Consider the following 18358-nt stretch of genomic DNA (forward strand, 5'->3'; position numbering starts at 1 on the left):
AAGTCTCAAGCATTCTCTTTGGAAAGTGAACCAAGCTGAAACCATTTTAACAGCCGCCTAGGCAATGTTGGGGTGGAGTGTTTCCCAGACTTATAAGCTAGCAGTCCGCCTACCAACACCTAAGCAAATTACAGTGTCCAATATTCTTTGTGGGAAGCCATGACTGTTTAAAGTGACATGAAAGATGGAGCCTTAATTTAAATTATTTCCCATGGTAGTTATTATGAAGTGATGTGCTGCTTATAAATAGTGGTATAGCCATGCAGATTCGGCCATTTTCATCATATTACCAAATAGGGTTGCCAGGCCCATGGCCTGACTGATCCTGTATCTTTAGGAGAAGAGAAAGGTGTTATTGCAACTCTGTAATGGGAAAAACCACAAGGTGGAATTATCTCTTCCCCCTGTACAACTGTTAAAGATACAGAAAACCTCTTGGTTGCCAGGCCCTGCCTCCAAGAAATCTTCTGTATCTTTAAAAGTTGTGCAGGGGAAGGGAGAATTCCACCTTGTGGTTTTTCCCATTACAGAGTTGCAAGAACACCTGCACTTGGCTGACTTTCTTTTCTCCTAAAGACACAGGATCAGTCTCAGGCCATGAACCTGGCAACCCTATTACCAAAGTGTTTCTTTTTTATATATTTGCAGTAGCAGTGATATGGGAAAACATTGCTAGTCTACATGGTAAAGTACTGCCTTCAGACAGCTCACCAGATAATGGCAACAACTACATGGAACAAATCTAGGTTCCAATGCATTTTCCAAGTGGGTAAGCACTTGCATTTTATGAATGTATACCGCAGCAGGATAGAAAGTTGATTTTATCACTGATAGAAACAGCTCTAACTTTCTTTAAAATTTCATGCAGATAATTTTTCTTTTAATCCATGTTGAAATCAAATGTTGTACCTTGTTGAATTAGTTCACAAAACAAGTGTTTTGTTTTGTTCTTGGAAGGACAAGAAAGCATTTTGTAAAATTTCTAGTATTACCATCAAAGCTTCCCCGCTTCAGCCTATCAACTATCTTTATGTGACAATTAACGAAGCAACAACAAGAACACTAGGACTGCCCCAACTCCCCTCTCCTTCCATTAGCAACAGAAGGGCTACTGTTAAAGTATAGTAACAGCCAGGCTTCTGTAAACTGTTCCTCTCACCCCTTGGGTGACAAAATCAAAAGAGCTTTGTTTAATGCTAGGAATCCACCTATCAAGAAAACAAAATCCCCACTGATTGTGATTTTTAAAAAAAATCCACCAGCAAGAAGCTGATTGACTATGAAGCACTTCACTAAAATGTCACACCCCAAATCAGCACCCTGCAGTACCTCCGTTGCACGCTCACAGACTGAAATGTTGAATGCTTTTTTTTTAAAAAGGTGACTCCGAGGTGAGAGGTCAGTGAGGAAACACTCATGGGTTTGCCTTCTAGTTTACTATCAAGCCTGCATGTAATGTAATCAAATACTCTGTTTAGTAAGACTGCTAAGTGGGTGAACTAGCCTAAGTTGTAAGTGGGGTATTACTTCTGTAAATCGATACAAGTGTAGAAAAATTTAGTCTTGGCTGCATATTTCAACATACTGAAAACTTCATTTAAAAACAGTGCACAACCAAAACAAGGGTGCATAACTTTTAAAGCAGACTACTTTAAAAGTGTATGGGAAATGCCTGGTGCATTATTTGGTGGGCAAGACTTCATAATTCCTTCCTGCTTTCTATGATGAACAGAAGTAGAAAAAATATGCAGTCTATGGAAATGAATAGATGTGCTTAATGAGTAGACATGCGCATTGAGTAGGGAGTTGGATTTGATGACCTTATAGGCCCCTTCCAACTTTACTAGTCTATGATAGTTTGCATAATTTATATGTAACCTAATTCTGCTTTCCTGGGAACAGAATACAGGATAACTTGGTGGCAATTAAATATATATATAAAATAGCAGAAAGTATACATAACCTTTAATATGTGTCAAATGTTGTTCAGCTCTATTTCATGCATTCCACACTATTGTTGTATCGACTCCTGGGACTCTTAGAAGGAAGAATCTGGACTCACGCTATGATTATTTGATGAACAGGTTTATTTTAGAGTTCCTTCCTTGCTCACAATTACATACAGACTGATGTTCTTCCTTCCAGAATACCCCTTTTTCCTGTCTTACTGTAACTGGGTTGGCTGGGATGGGTTAGTAGTCTATGCTTAGTCCAGCAGAGCATTCTGGAGTTCTGGTCTGGATAAAGGAATGAATCTGCCAAATGTATTAAAACTATCTCAGCACATCACTGGTTGTATGACTTCTTGGGAACATCATAGCAAAGAAAAGTCAGCAAAAGGTGTAGAAAGAGACTGTAGAATCACTCCGACTTACTAAGCTAAATGCAACCCACCAGCTGTCTATCTGTAGCAACACTGTGGGAGCTTGATAAACCTCTTGGTTTTGCTACCTGCCTGGGACAACAAACACCAGAAGTAGTTTGGCATGCTACAACATGGAACTAGTAGACTGCATTTGGACTGGCAGATCACAAGTTGCTCAGACCAGACCTAGAAGGAAAATAATGCTGTAATCTTAGAATAGATCAAGCCAAGAGAATTTCTCATGGAAAGAAAAAGGTCACCTTGAAGTAGTGGCAGGAGCTGTCCCTTGGTTACCTTCACCAACACGGAGGCATGACAGCCTCAAATGATGTTTTGGTTCAAGTGGGAAAAGCTATGTCATGTAGAATAACTCTCCTATTTTAGATGTATAAATCCCCAGCATTCAAAAATACTGGATAGATATTATACAGAGGATTAAAGACTAATTGTTTATGATACAATTCAATCCTTAAATGGTCCTTTTGGCTTATGTAGAAGGAAAAGTGAAAAGAGCATAAGTTCACCACTTGTTAACTGAATCCTGAAGCATTAAGAACAGGTCACTTTTCATCTGGACTATGAAAGAGGAAAATCTGGAATAAAATTCTCATGAACAAAATGACTAGTTTAAAAAAAATCTATGAGAAGGAAAGAGACAATCAAAAAAATTTTTTTTAAAAACTGGGCTCCATTTATTCACTACTGAAATTGGTACAGACCTAGAGAAGTAAGACTTTTGACTGTGAGCGAAAATTGATCTAGTATGTATTTGAGTTGTAGGATCTATGTATAATCAATAGTTATTAATTTATATGCTATGTTTCTTTTCTACTGGTCTCTATGAATCTGAAATTTAAATACATATTTTTTTTAAAAAATCCCAACACATGTTTTGGTATCTTGAGAAGGGCTCTCTGCCATTAGCAGTTGCAGTTGTTCTGGATAACATGGTGATGCCCAGTTCTGGCAGTATGGCTCACCCATTTTGCCTGATGCCACCATGTGGGTGGACCTACAGCTGACACAGATCTTACAAATATGTCACTTTAAAAGAGAACTGAGTAAAAAACCACACATGTCTCATGAATAGTAGATTTATTTTTATTGTTGAAAGAAGGAGGCGAAAGGTTGTGGATTTTTTTAAATATTAAGACAACAGAGACAACCCTGGAAGAAAACCAAAGACAATAAGAAAAAAAGGAGCAAAAAGAGTAGACAAAGAAGGAAATGAAAGGTTTCTGGGCCAGGAGAGGGGTAGTCACAAATGGTGACATAGTGCATGGTAGGAGGAGGATCCAAAAGTTGAAATTATGGGATCAGAAGAATTTATTTAAAAATTTATGGACTGGAAAAGACACTGAGAATATAATAAGAAGCAGAAAGTAAAAGATCATAGCAATTTATTTTAGAGATTGTTCCATCCAATAATACAACTGCTCTCTGAGCCAAACATCTAGATCAGCCCTAGAATTGATTTTTAAACATTGTTATTAACATGTATTAAAATTAATTGATTGTGGTCTTTTTATGATGGGGAACACAATTTATCCAGTCCAGAACAACAATAATATATGAATTAAACAAATTATAGGTTTGTTTAAGACAGTACTGGGAGATCAGTGCACCTTGTGCTAGCCCCCGAAAACAGGGGTTCTCAAGCTGTGACATTATCCAGTATGTAAAAGGGCATAATTTTGCAGAGTCGAGATAAAGTTAACTGCCAGTACCACAAATCAGCCTGAAAGTGTGATTGTGTCCACTATAACACAAAGCTGTAGGTTAATACATAGAAGAGCTCTTTTGTATCAGACGAAAGGTTAATTAAGCCCAGAACCCTCCTTTCCAGAATGCCTAATCAGATGCCTCTGGAAAGCCCACAAACAGGGTAAATCCAATGTTTATAATTTACTCTTTGCCATAAACCCATTCAACTGCAGTATCATCGGCCATTATACATCATACAGCTTAAAAGCACAAAGTCTGTTAATCTGGATGTGTCTTGCTCAAATCTCCTCTCTGTTACAAATGCACTTGATGGTCTTGGGGCTCAGTGACATTGGATAAGCAAGATTTGTGACCAGATTCAGTGCTTGCAATATGGAGAAATGATACGAGGGAGCTTTAATGAAATTTACATGTGCCCTTTCTGCTCCAGTTTTAGCCAATTTAACCCCTCCTAACAATAGTTAGGGAGGTTATACTAAAGGTAGTGGGAGGGCCTCTGCTCACTGTAGTGTTTTTTAAAAAACAAAACAGGTTCGGGATGCTCCAAATTTGATCAGAAGAGTGGTGGTGAATAAGAAGCTATTTAACCCTTTCCCTTGTCTGCACACACACCTAAGCTAATATGAGGACTGTGGAGATGGAAGGAATTCTGATGCGATAATGCTATTAGTTAGTGAAGGACAGCTGTGGAGAAAGGAGGGGCCTTGAACTACTGAAGGAGCCATGATTCAAAGGTTGAGGAGCCTTTGAGCAACAACATAATGCAACAATTTTAACATGAAATATAAATTAACTACCCCTTCATTTCTCCCTTCAGGGCTAATAGCATTCTAAAAGTGTAATTTAAAATGGGAAAACAGTGCAGGGAAGAAAAGTTAAACATCCTCTTCCTTAGAGCAGCTCATCAGATCAATTTCAGAGCCCCCTGCTCCTATTTCAAAGTGGCTGTTATTTTTAAACCACATTGAGAACCATGGAGTTCCCATGCCATGTGTGGTTTGGGCCTTATATAAACCACTTCTATCTCAGTCTCCTATCAGCACAAGAGGCTAACTTTACAAGGATCAGAGAAGCAAAGACTTGGAAGGGTCATCAAAGCCCAGGCAGTCCAACCTCTACCAATGCAGGAGATCCAAAAGAGTATCCCTGGTATGCCATTCATCTTTGGCTTAAAAACCTCTGATGGAGGACAGTCCATCTCCTTCCGAGGCAGTCTATTTCATTGCTGAATAGCTCATACCATCAGGAAGTTCTTCCTGAAACTTAGTTAAAATCCCCTTTCTTGTAATTTGAAACCCTTGTTTCAAGTAATTTCTGAAGCAACAGAAAACAAATTTGCTCCATTGTCTATGTGACACCCTTTCTATATTTGAAGATGTCTTAAGATGGCTAACATGTTGCCTCCTAATTATTTTTCCTCCAGGATAAACAAACTATTTCAACCATTCCTAATATGACTTGGTGTCCGTACCCCTGCCATGTTTTGTTTCCCTTCTCTGGACATGTTCCAGTTTGCTGATATCCTTTTCTAACTGTATAGCCTGGAACGTGACAGAGAACTGGATTATGTAAGAATAACTGTGAAAACCTATGTGAGGTGTTTTGATCTGAAAACCACTGGAGTGGTGTTGACATTGAATTAGCCAAAGCCATGTACATTTACCAAGCTCACTTTGCCTAACCTTTAGGCAACAATTCACTGCATCATCATGACAATATAGCTATAGCTTAAAAGATGGATGGGACAAACAGTGGCATCCTAGGAAGATGGAGAGTGTGAACTGATCCTGGCTGTGAGATCAGCATGCATCACTGCAAGGTATGACAGTGCTATTATTTGCTGATGCGTAGCTGTGAAGAAAGCGTAGGAGAAGCCTCAAAGGAATCCTGAATTTCTTGAAGGAGGCTTTGATAAAAAGTTAGGGGACCTCTGGGTAACAATATCATGCAATAAATTGATTTAACATGGATAATAAATAATCAAACAATAGAAAGTGGAGGCTGAAGTAAGTTGGGAGATTTTCATGACATGTAAATTTATGTTAGTACATCAAACAACTTAATACAAAATGTGACGGTCAATTTAAAGTAGTATAAAACATGCATTCTTGAGAACTGACAGAACCCTCAAGTCTTATTGCACATATTGTACAAATATGTTTATTTGCGTATTATAAAGGAATTGGGAAACTTTATGTTAATGAAAGGAGTGCTGTTCCCAAGGAGAATCAATGCAACCCCCAACCATCTGAACATGTTCATTTGATTTTCAGTAAACTTTTAATTTGTGTGTAATTAGCCAGTCATTGGAGGTTTCCTTGCAGCAATGAAATTCCCACCTAGTTTACTTGAATGTACAACTGTCATTAATCAGAAGAAAACTTATTTGTTCCAAGGGGAGAAAGTGGTACACTAGCCACACTATTTTTATCAATTTCTGTTAGCTTCTCCTCTCACTATATATATTTGTCTCACTAGTTCTGATATACATTGCAATAACTTTACTTAACTGATTCACATAGGGATACACTACTCATGTTTGGATAGTAAGAATTTAAGTTTAGCTGCTATCTTATTTACTATGAAGTAAATAGGATAAATAAACAATGATAAATAAGTCTAACAATGTGTGCATGTCAATAGGACATACATTTTCATAGTATATTTAATCATGGTATTTGGATAATAAAAGATAAAAGTTTGTATTTCTTTTTTCTTTTTTCACCACTACCATTCCCTTAGCTGTGGGGTAAAGTATGCCTTGATTTATTCTGGCATTTTCCTTTGTTAATTCAGCAAGATCATGAGTCTCACTTTCAGTAACTGCACAGGAGTCAACAATCATTCCTATATTTCTTTTTACTGAGAAGGTAAATAAAAATATCCAGGATGTGGCACGAACTATGACTTTATAGGACCTGACTGCCAGCTATTGTGAATGTTCAAAGAGTATTTTCAGAAGAGGTGATGTAATTTATTAATGTACTATACAGATTTCTGAGCTCATAGCAATGAATGCCTACTTAAGAAAAAAACAATGGCTAATATAATTTTCATATAAAAGACATATGCATCCCCCCGCCCTCAGAAAAAAAAGCTAGAGCGGTCCTGTTAGCTATAAAACAAATATAGTTTTACTGGATCTGGGGCGGGGGGGGGGGGAAGAGATAGACAGAAAAATGTATTTAATGTGACTTATGAAAGCAATATTTAAACTTTAGCTTAGGGATCTGATTTTGATTCAGAACTGTGACACCCTTCATTTCCATGCTGTTTTATTTTATGATTTAAAGAAGGAAAGGCTTTGAAAAAAAAAGGTTAGTCTGGCAGAATTCCATAAAAGCTTGTTTTTCATCCTCATTATCTCAGTGGAGTTTTGTTTATTTGCTTGTTTGGGAATAGTCAGTGGTATAGATACTAATATAACCACTGCTGTGTTGGTATTTGAAATAATTAAGTATGAAGGACACAATTTAAATCAATGCTGTCGTCTTTCCACTAGCTTTCTATCCTCATTCAACATATTTAAGTGAAGTATCTAATGTGACTATGCAAAGTAATCAAAGAAGAATTTCCATATTTGTCTAACCAAGGGGACTTTTCTGTACTAAGGAAACACAATTAAATATTGTAACAGTTGAATTTCAAAGCTATATGTATTGGAACTACACACTGTACACATTTACAGCCTAATTCAAAACTGAGCTAAGACAGAATACTGGATTTTAAAAAGCTAACTGATACCTGAGTCCTCAACATATTTTCTCCTATCCAATTATTCCTGTGTTCAATGCACACAAAGCTCCAGTACATTCCCACTTCTTTCAATAGTAGAGCTCAGAGCCATAATTGGAAAGGAACATACTTGAAAAGATGCCAACTCAGGGTCAAACTAGGCATATTAATCATGTGACTGGCCCTTGCATGCTTGTTTTTTTCTTTTCTAAATAGCAACCACAGGTAATATGGGGGGACAGGAGAGAAGCTTTTTTAAAGTCAGTTTTTGAAGGTAGTTGTGTTGAGTAGGCAGCAGGCCAGTTCTAATTCTTCAAGTATCATTGAAATCATGATTTCATGGAAGATCTGACATTGGTGAATTGAGTATCATGCCAACTATTGGTATGACCTACTTTATAGGTTCTTCCACTTTGACCGTCATCTTTAGCATTCTTTCTGTGTGGGGTTTTCGTAGAGCTTCCTTTTCACTGAGGTCAGCTGTGTTGCAGCTTTTTAGAAGTATTTTTGCGCTGTAGGGCACCCAGTTCTTTAAAGATGCTCCAAGTCCTCTTAACTGCTTTATAGTTTTCAGATTATTTGACTTGATGCCCCACACTATGTGGTGCTTAGTAAATTACAAGTCTCCAAATTTACAGGTTTGTGTTCAGTCACATACTTTTGAGTTCTATGAAGAATGTGGGTCTTTCCCTATGTAACATATCTTCTGGATGCAACGTATACTTCAAATGTTTTTTTAAAAAAACCCTGCAGTGTCATAGGTTGCAATCCCACTGAACGGAAAGTCCTATTAAACCAAATGAGACTTACTTCTGAATAGACATTATAGGATTGCACTGCTATATGTAGAATAGGTAGAATTAGGTTCATATGAAAGAATCATTCTGACTCAAGTTTCATGTATAATGTCTACTCAATTTGCAATGTATTAAAAACTCAGATTCTTATTCCTACCTCCTCTACAATGCTTACTTTATCAGGTTTATTTTGCACAACTTTTTAAATTTTTTGTTTCTGTTCAGCACCATTTAAGATTTCATTCTGAAAACTGCAGAAACAATGCCATAGAAGATTAAAGTGTGGAACATTTTTTAAAAAACAATTCTATGCAACTCTTCATTATAGCTAATTTCAAAATGGCTGTTGCCCCGAGTTTCAATTATTTGCTGGCATGCCCCAGAAACTCACTTCTTCCTTCCGTCCATGCACTCATTCACAGAACACGTTTGTTCCTACCATCATTACATTGTTCCGTTCATATTGTTTCGCATGAGCAAATAGATATCCTACAGTTTTCTACAATGTAATATAAAAAATTAAAAGGAAAATCATTCATACTGGAATGGTGAAATTTGTTGGTATCATACACACACACGCATGAGGTTTATTTTGGTTTCTTTTTAGTGGATGTCATGCTGACCACTTACATTATTCTTGCAAGTAGATAGACAAGGTAATGAAGGTTTTCAGAATTCTATTTGCACAATGGAATATTGGTTATTCCCAGTATTGTGCTGGTTCCTGTGGCTAACACGATCAACTGTGGCTATAATGCCCATGTTTATCACATAGATAAACTGTCAGGACCTACCAGTACTTGTATCTCAAACCCAATGAGACTTCAAAGGAGGAAGGAGAAGCACAATCCAAGCATGTTCCTGTATCAGCCCCTAACACAAATGGGGATTTCTGGAGGCTCCCTATCCTGCGGCACAACCTAAGACTGCTTCTTCAGGTGGCAGGTCCCAAAGAACCTGTCATCTGAAGAAAACAGTTCCCAAAGGAGCTCCACTAGCAGGTACCCCACTGCCCCTGTTCAAATTGCCTAGCTCTAGTCTCCCTTTTAATCACCCCAGGCCCTCAGAACATGTATATAAGCATAATATGCAATTATCAACTAGTTTTTTGTTATTAACTAATTTGTGAATAGGTTTTTAGTCAATCAGTTAAACAAGACTCAGATGTAGTTGTCACTAAGGGTTAAACTTCATATCTGGGCTTTATGTACTTCAGACTGCAGGTCTTTTCCATACAAATAAATACATTCCTCTGCACAGGATAACTAAATAATCTGCTTAGAAACACTGTTGATTAAGCAGTATCAAAATAGCTGAGATAAATAAATAAATGTTATCAGTAGAAGCATTTCTCATCCTCACCGTTTACTACTTCAGTGACCACTAAAGGTTAATTTGAGCCCATAGGAGAAGCTATAACTTGGTGGTACAAGTGGTGCAAGAGGCTCCAAGCTCAGTCTCTGGCATCTCCAATACCTAAGCACTTCAGGCTGGGAAAGGCCTCTGCCTGACCCTGGAGAGAATAGTGGGTCAGATGGTCCACTGGTCTGACTCAATTTAAGCCACCCTACGCATTTCTTTCATCACTGAGTAACCACTGTCATGTGGTTTTCAAGTAGGCATAAGCCCTAGAAAGTGTATTTTAAAGAAATTAATTATTTAATAAAATATTAAAAGATATTCTAGATTATTTAGAATACTTAAGGTAACAGTATTATCTCCCATCAATTACAAGAGTTTCAGCTATTAGGCCTTCCATGGACATTTATTGGCCTAATATGGAATTCAAGTCAATGGTTCAGTTAGATTCATAGCTGAATATGAACAGGGACCAAACAAGAAAATTTAATGGGTTGATTCCCTGTTTAAGAGCTCACACATGTCAAACTGGCTTACCCCTTCAAAAGCTTGCCATTGCAAACACACACATGCACACACAAACACAACATCTCCCACCTTAAATTCTACCCATATAAGTGTTTACAATATTGGTGTAAAGTGGCATAAATCCAGGTATTTTGGTTTTTGGATGACCTATAAAATTTGGCTGCCAACCTGATCCTAAACACACATAATTTCCATTAATTTCAGTGGAACCTGAAGCCAAATCTTAAATACAGTTATTTGGAAGCAGTTACTGTTTATTCCAACTTTCAGTATATATGTTTAGGCTACAGCAATCTTATTGTAAGTCCATATTTAGGGCTCATAACTCAGTCCTAACCATGTTTATTCAGAAGCAATTCCCATTTATTTCAGCTTCAAGTAAGAAATATTTCAGTATAATCTGAATTTAACTATTGAATTCAACAGACTACAATAGCCAAAGAGTAGAACCACTGAATCATAAACAGAATGATAATACCTAGTATTTGAAATGTTTGATAGAGTTTGTAAATATAAGACAGTTTGCTGCTCAACAAACATAATAAAATATTCAGGACATGGTGGGTGACACTGTGATAAATTTGCCTCCAAACTCACAGTATATGTTCATGGTAAAAGAGAGGTGTAGCTGTGGAAACAGTGGGATTTGCAAATCTGATTTTAAGTATATTGGAAGTAATGTAAGTGCTTGGAAGTAATACTCATTGAAATAAATGAGATGTACTTCTAAGTACATCAATGATTATTAATGATATATATTTAAAATGACAGGTTAAAGATTGTTTTTCCAGCTATTTTAAAGTTATTTTAACCTTCTTCAAAAGATTCCAAATTACCAGTCAATTACTTTTATCTTATTTATTTGCAGGAATCACTCCAGTTTGGATTAATTTAGAAGCAGCAACAGAAGAAGCAATATGGAAATAATAGAATCTAAGATTTAATAGTCATTTAAATAACTGTTGGAATCTTGCCTATATTCACTTTCTGAAAATATCCTTCAAAAAAAGCCTTAAAAACAAAAGTGAAAAGTTGACCATTTATATTTTTAAAATGTGTTATTCCAGAATTCAGAGCTACATTCTAACTGAAGTACAACTCCTACCACATACTCCCTTCCTTCAGGAAAGAGAGAGTTTTGTATGTGTGAGTGTGTCTAGTTCTTAAATCAGTCCATTGTGGGGAATGTTTTTTTAAAAAGAAAAAAACCTCTGAGAACTATGGCTTGTTTTCGCTGAAGGGGGAAGGAGAGCAGTTGCTTTTGTTGTGTCTGAGTAGCGGTGCAGTTTTTAGTAACTCTATAAACATTAGCATGAAAAGGATGTCCCTGTAGAGGCAATGAGGCATGAAATCCCACAGTTCCTTCACGCAACAACAACCACATGAAAGAGCAACATGCAACATGTCACTATATATAATTACATAGCCCGGGGAGTTGGTGAAAAAGGAACTGGTAAGGCTTTATTTTGTAACGTATTAGACGCGCATACACACGTTTCTCACTTTTAATTTATTACACACACACACGATTAAAAAAACTTTTAATTCACTTCACACACTAGTTTTTCAACTAACAACTTACACGTGCCACCACACATGCACTCCCACGAGTTTTTAATTTACACACCCAATCTTTCGTCATTGTACCTAATTACACACCATATTGTCTGACTTTGAACATACACATTTGCCGAGATGAGTTTCTCCCCTTACAAGTTTCATATAGGCGCGTGCTAGTGTAAGCGTGTAGACTGCATAGTCTGGTGTGTATATGTTATACCGGCACACGCCAACTCGTTCCCACACTGCTAAAAGCGTTTTCCAGTAGTTCCCCACAGCCGTCTAGCAAACTTTTTAAACGCGCCCTTTTCACACTTCGCATACTTCACACAATTCCGTTCGGCACATCTACGTGCCTCTGAGCCTCTTCTCTCTCCCCGGCGGGGTTCTCCACTTTCGCCGCGCGCACTCGCCTAAAGCTTGGGTGGGATTTATTGTCTTTTAAACCTAGGCTATTGCACATGTTAGCTCTCGCGCCTCCATCCCAGCACCTCAGTAAAAGAAAGCAGAGTTCCAAAGGAAAAGCCCTCCAAGACGCGCGCTGCTTTGAAATGTGGCCGAAGGTGGAACTGAGGCGCTGTTTTGTCTCAGCGGGCGCCAAAATAGCAGGCGCCCGGCGCGCGCTTTCTGTTTGCTGATCGGGAGGCATTTGCCACCATTAGCCTATCCTTCCGGACCGGTTAGGAAAGTCGCTCTCGTGATTTTAAAGGTCTGAATCTAAGTCCATTAACCTATCGGGCACACAGCTCGCCTTAAGGAAAGCTGCAATCTTGTGCACGCTTAGTTAGGAGTCCCATTGGACATAGTAGGCATGCACAGGATTTCCTTTCCTTTGGAAGAGATATTTAACTTTGGATAGGTTACGCCCGTAACTCTCAGTGATGATTGTTCTGTCACTTAAAAAAACCCAGCACTTTAAGGGTACGCAGATATTGGGTGTAGAGTAAAGATTTATATCCCGTTTTCCAAAACCAAACCGACGTGATGTATCAATATTTGTTGGTTACGTGACTTTTGTAACCCACCCGTCCTCCAAGGGATCCGGGAAGGCGCACAGGCGGTTCTCTCACGTTTTATTCTCACATCAGTGTAAGGCCAAAGCAGCCCAGTGAGCTTCACGCGACTGAGGTGGCCAGAGATTTGAACCAACGCCCCTGTGAAGTCTCACGGGGTGGTCTAAAGACGCACGAGGCAGCTGCCCTGCTGGAGACAGGCGGGTCTGAGTTCGGTCAGTCCCTGGATGGGTAACCGGCGCCAGGGGGCCACATCTACACTGCCTTGGTTTCTGGCTTGGAAAGAAAGGCTGGGCGTAAATGTGATGAAATAAATAAGCAAGTCGCTCCCGACGTTTACTTAGAAAACATGAACCCACTAGCACAGGTTTAAGCCTGCTGCAATTGCCGTTGCTTGTAAAAATTCATACAGTACTGTACTTTCCCTTCCCAGCAAATATATAGCACAACTTCATGCCCATGATAAACTTAGCTTCTAAACTCTTGTAAAAATTCTACGTTGGGCTGCCCTTGAAGATAGTTCGGAAACTACAGTTAGTCCAGAATGCAGCGGCCAGATTGTTGACACGGACCAGAAGGTCCGCTCATATAATACCTGTTTTGGCCCGTCTGCACTGGCTTCCTATTTGTTTCCGGGCTAAATTCAAAGTGCTGGTTTTGACCTATAAAGCCTTACACGGCATGGGACCGCAATACCTGGTGGAGTGCCTCTCCCAATATGAAACTACCCGTACACTGTGCTCAACATCTAAGGCCCTCCTCCGAGTACCATCCCATCAAGAAGCTCGGAGGATGGTGACTAGAAATAGGGCCTTTTCGGTTGTGGCTCCCAAACTGTGGAATGGTCTCCCTGATGAGGTGCGCCTGGCGCCGACGCTGCTATCTTTTTGGCGCCAGGTGAAAACCTTTTTATACTCCCAGGCATTTTAAAGTGTATTTTTACAGTATTTTATTACTATGTTGTATTCTGGATGTTGTTTGGTTCTCGTATTGTTTGTGTTTTTTTTTTTTGAGTTATTATATTTATTGTATTTATATATTGTGCCTGCTTTTACCTTTTATGTACACCGCCCAGAGAGCCTTCGGGCTTAGGGCGGTATATAAATTAAATAAAATAAATAAATAAAATAAATAAATTTCACCTTCCTCCGTAAAAACGAGATTGACTTGTGCTACTGGCATGCTTCCAAATTCCTTTCTAAGAGGAACGCTAAGAAACATTTTTGCCGTTCCTGGGGAATAATGAACGGCAAGGGCTATCTCTTGGCAGTCAAGGGGCGCGGGCGGGAGGGAGAGGAAGAAGAAAAGCTCCAACTCTTCCCTTGTCATCAATGACTTATATCAAGGTGCTCTGTGGATGGAGTGCCTGAGTAGCGGATTGATTTTATGTCAACTTTTAAATACAAATATGCGTTTATAAACCCTCGTCTGTTGCAATGGGACACCTTTCCATGTAAGTAGGTAGCCAAAATCCTACTGCTCCTCTCCCCCACTCACCCTCCATACTCCTACACAACATCTTGTTACTGTGATCCGCAGGCTTCTTATCGCCTCCATCAGCGTTGGCTGCGCAGGCTCTCTGCGAGCATCCAATAATTCTCGCCTGAGAGTCTGTAAAGCTGGCGCTGCTGGGGGCGGGTGTTTGTCGACTAGAGAGAGACGCAAGAGGACACAGACATATGAAAGAGAGAGAGTTGGGGGAGGAGGGCATCGCCCTTCTGGGGATAGGCCTTGTGGATGACAGGCAGGCCGGGTGATTACGCGGCGCAGGTTGCGTTTCAAAAGCCATCCAAGCTGAAACGGGTCTGGTTTCTGTTCACACGGGGAGGCCGCCCCGTCGCCGCCAGCAGCACGGACGGGAGACCAAAGGCAGCCCTTGCCCTCTACCCGCTCCTTTTTCACGTCTCTGCCAGCCTTGCTTCCTCCTTTCTCCCCGAGTCCCTGCATCTAACATTCCGTTCTTAAAGTTTCTTCTCATTTGTATGTCCATCGCCCGCCCTCTTGCTTCTCTTTCCCACCTTCCCGCTCTTCTCGTTGTCCCACTTCCTGCATACTTTTCTGTCTCGGTTTCTTTTACACCCTAACCACTTTTCTTCCCTGCCCCGTGCCCTTTCCTTTATCATTTCGCCTTTCAATTCTTCCTTTCTCTCTCTTATATCATATTATTACATTCTGTCATGCCATAATAAATGCTTTAGTCCATTTGAGGATTTTGCACATTATCACAGCCTGGAAACTCTTTTATGAGTAGAGAACACACTGAAGCGGCCATCCTGTACTGGAATAAACGTCCCACTAAACTTACTTTTGAGACAGAAATAAGCCTCACTGAGTCCAGTCATTCATATGACTGCCTTGTTAATTTCCCTGCATTGAGTTACTACTACCACTACTATGTTGTGCAGCAGTAGGGGCATCAAGAAGTAAACAGTGGGAGTATTTCCCGCCCTCTTCTTTTCCAATCCTGCCTCTAGCCACATTTCATGCTTATGATGCCCGGTGATGCCCGGTGAGCCTGAAGACAGAATAGGAGATACTGCCAGCCAAGAACAAACAGAGATAGGGCGAGAGAGGAGGACACTCTTAACAAATTGGGGAGGGGAGAGCCTCGGTTTAAATGTTCTGTCAAACTAAGCAAAGTCAGCCTGCCGAGTTCTCACAATGCAGCTGTTCTCACAATGACCCTTACCTCTGTTTAATATGTGAAATTGCTGATCTGCTAACTAAAATATGTAACTTGTCCCTCGGGTCCTCCTCCATGCCTGAGGACTGGAAAGTGGCAAATGTAACACCAATCTTCAAAAAGGAATCCAGAGGGGATCCCGGAAATTACAGGCCAGTTAGCTTAACTTCTGTCCCTGGAAAACTGGTAGAAAGTATGATTAAAGCTAGATTAACCAAGCACATAGAAGAACAAGCCTTGCTGAAGCAGAGCCAGCATGGCTTCTGCAAGGGAAAGTCCTGTCTCAGTAACCTATTAGAATTCTTTGAGAGTGTCAACAAGCATATAGATAGAGGTGATCCAGTGGACATAGTGTACTTAGACTTTCAAAAAGCGTTTGACAAGGTACCTCACCAAAGACTTCTGAGGAAGCTTAGCAGTCATGGAATAAGAGGAGAGGTCCTCTTGTGGATAAGGAATTGGTTAAGAAGCAGAAAGCAGAGAGTAAGAATAAACGGACAGTTCTCCCAAGGGAGGGCTGTAGAAAGTGGAGTCCCTCAAGGATCGGTATTGGGACCTGTTCTTTTCAACTTGTTCATTAATGACCTAGAATTAGGAGTGAGCAGTGAAGTGGCCAAGTTTGCTGACGACACTAAATTGTTCAGGGTTGTTAAAACAAAAAGGGATTGCGAAGAGCTCCAAAAAGACCTCTCCAAACTGAGTGAATGGGCGGAAAAATGGCAAATGCAATTCAATATAAACAAGTGTAAAATTATGCATATTGGAGCAAAAAATCTGAATTTCACATATACGCTCATGGGGTCTGAACTGGCGGTGACCGACCAGGAGAGAGACCTCGGGGTTGTAGTGGACAGCACGATGAAAATGTCGACCCAGTGTGCGGCAGCTGTGAAAAAGGCAAATTTCATGCTAGCAATAATTAGGAAAGGTATTGAAAATAAAACAGCCGATATCATAATGCCGTTGTATAAATCTATGGTGCGGCCGCATTTGGAATACTGTGTACAGTTCTGGTCACCTCATCTCAAAAAGGATATTGTAGAGTTGGAAAAGGTTCAGAAGAGGGCAACCAGAATGATCAAGGGAATGGAGCGACTCCCTTACGAGGAAAGGTTGCAGCATTTGGGGCTTTTTAGTTTAGAGAAAAGGCGGGTCAGAGGAGACATGATAGAAGTGTATAAAATTATGCATGGCATTGAGAAAGTGGATAGAGAAAAGTTCTTCTCCCTCTCTCATAATACTAGAACTCGTGGACATTCAAAGAAGCTGAATGTTGGAAGATTGAGGACAGACAAAAGGAAGTACTTCTTTACTCAGCGCATAGTTAAACTATGGAATTTGCTCCCACAAGATGCAGTAATGGCCACCAGCTTGGATGGCTTTAAAAGAAGATTAGACAAATTCATGGAGGGCAGGGCTATCAATGGCTACTAGCCATGATGGCTGTGCTGTGCCACCCTAGTCAGAGGCAGCATGCTTCTGAAAACCAGTTGCCGGAAGCCTCAGGAGGGGAGAGTGTTCTTGCACTCGGGTCCTGCTTGCGGGCTTCCCCCAGGCACCTGGTTGGCCACTGTGAGAACAGGATGCTGGACTAGATGGGCCACTGGCCTGATCCAGCAGGCTCTTCTTATGTTCTTATGGCACAAGCATATTTGTAAGCAGAAGCCGCTCTTAGACAGTGCAAGGACTTGGTGTACGTACATCTCGAGCTGCAACAAAACGTCCAGGTAACCCACTCAACCAATGTTGATCCTTTCCCTTCCGTAGGCTCTTCTAGCACATTTCAAGAACCCTGCAAGTCCCGAAATATTCCGAAAGGGACCTCTTCCCATTTCTCTTCCCGTCTAGAAAGGAGAACAAGGCGCCCACGTGCGTTTAACCGCTTCGTTCTTGGTGCACTTTTTGAGAGGTGCGGGAAGAGGGTGATGTGCACAGTTTAGGGAGGAAATCCTACGTACAGTGATCCAAATCACTCTTCCTCATCCATAGGCGGAACCAAAAGAGGGCGATCGGGAAGGCAAGTCTCCCCAACAAATGGCCCTACCTCATATTGTCTTCCTTTATTTTATAAATTGAACATAAATGGGCACCCTTTGGGAATAATGGCGGGATATAAAATAAAGAAATACAATTCGGACAAAGCTCTCCTCCTCCAGAAATCCACTTTGGTCCTTCTGCATCTTCCCCGGCCCCGCTGTTTTTCCCTACTCTGCTTTTGTTCCCCTCCAGTAGATACGCAGATGCTCGCGTGCAAAGGATACCCTCCTACGAATTATTTCAATCCGCCACGCTTTGGGTGTAACTTTCAAGGCTGAATCAAATTTGAGAAGTGTAACCATTCCAAGCACGGACTGACTGTATTTATTTGTGTAACGTATGTATCTCTCACAAAGGTGTAGTCGTCCAGTGTCGCGGGGCCGTTCCTTTTTTGGAAGCAGGGTCCTATGTATAAGCCAGTCAGCATGAACCCGGGGCATGCTAACCACTGAGAAGACTCCTCTTTCACCCTCATTGGAGCCAATCAGAGTGAAAGGAGGTGAGTCAGCCACTGGGAAGCCTCTTCTCAGTAGCTAACACACAGCCTTCCCTTTCA

At 40.3% G+C, this 18358-nt stretch overlaps 1 protein-coding gene across 1 annotated transcript in view; it reads left to right on the top strand.

The window, feature by feature from the left end:
* Nucleotides 1–608: 608 nt before the first annotated feature.
* HEY2 (hes related family bHLH transcription factor with YRPW motif 2) overlaps nucleotides 609–18358 on the top strand; it is a 36980-nt gene continuing 19230 nt past the window's right edge. The window contains exon 1 of the mRNA XM_061623785.1: nucleotides 609–769. The gene's annotated coding sequence lies outside the window, so the exon portion shown is untranslated. The remainder of the gene's footprint in view (nucleotides 770–18358) is intronic.

The sequence above is a fragment of the Rhineura floridana genome, chromosome 4 (assembly GCF_030035675.1).
Source record: "Rhineura floridana isolate rRhiFlo1 chromosome 4, rRhiFlo1.hap2, whole genome shotgun sequence".
NCBI lineage: Eukaryota > Metazoa > Chordata > Lepidosauria > Squamata > Rhineuridae > Rhineura > Rhineura floridana.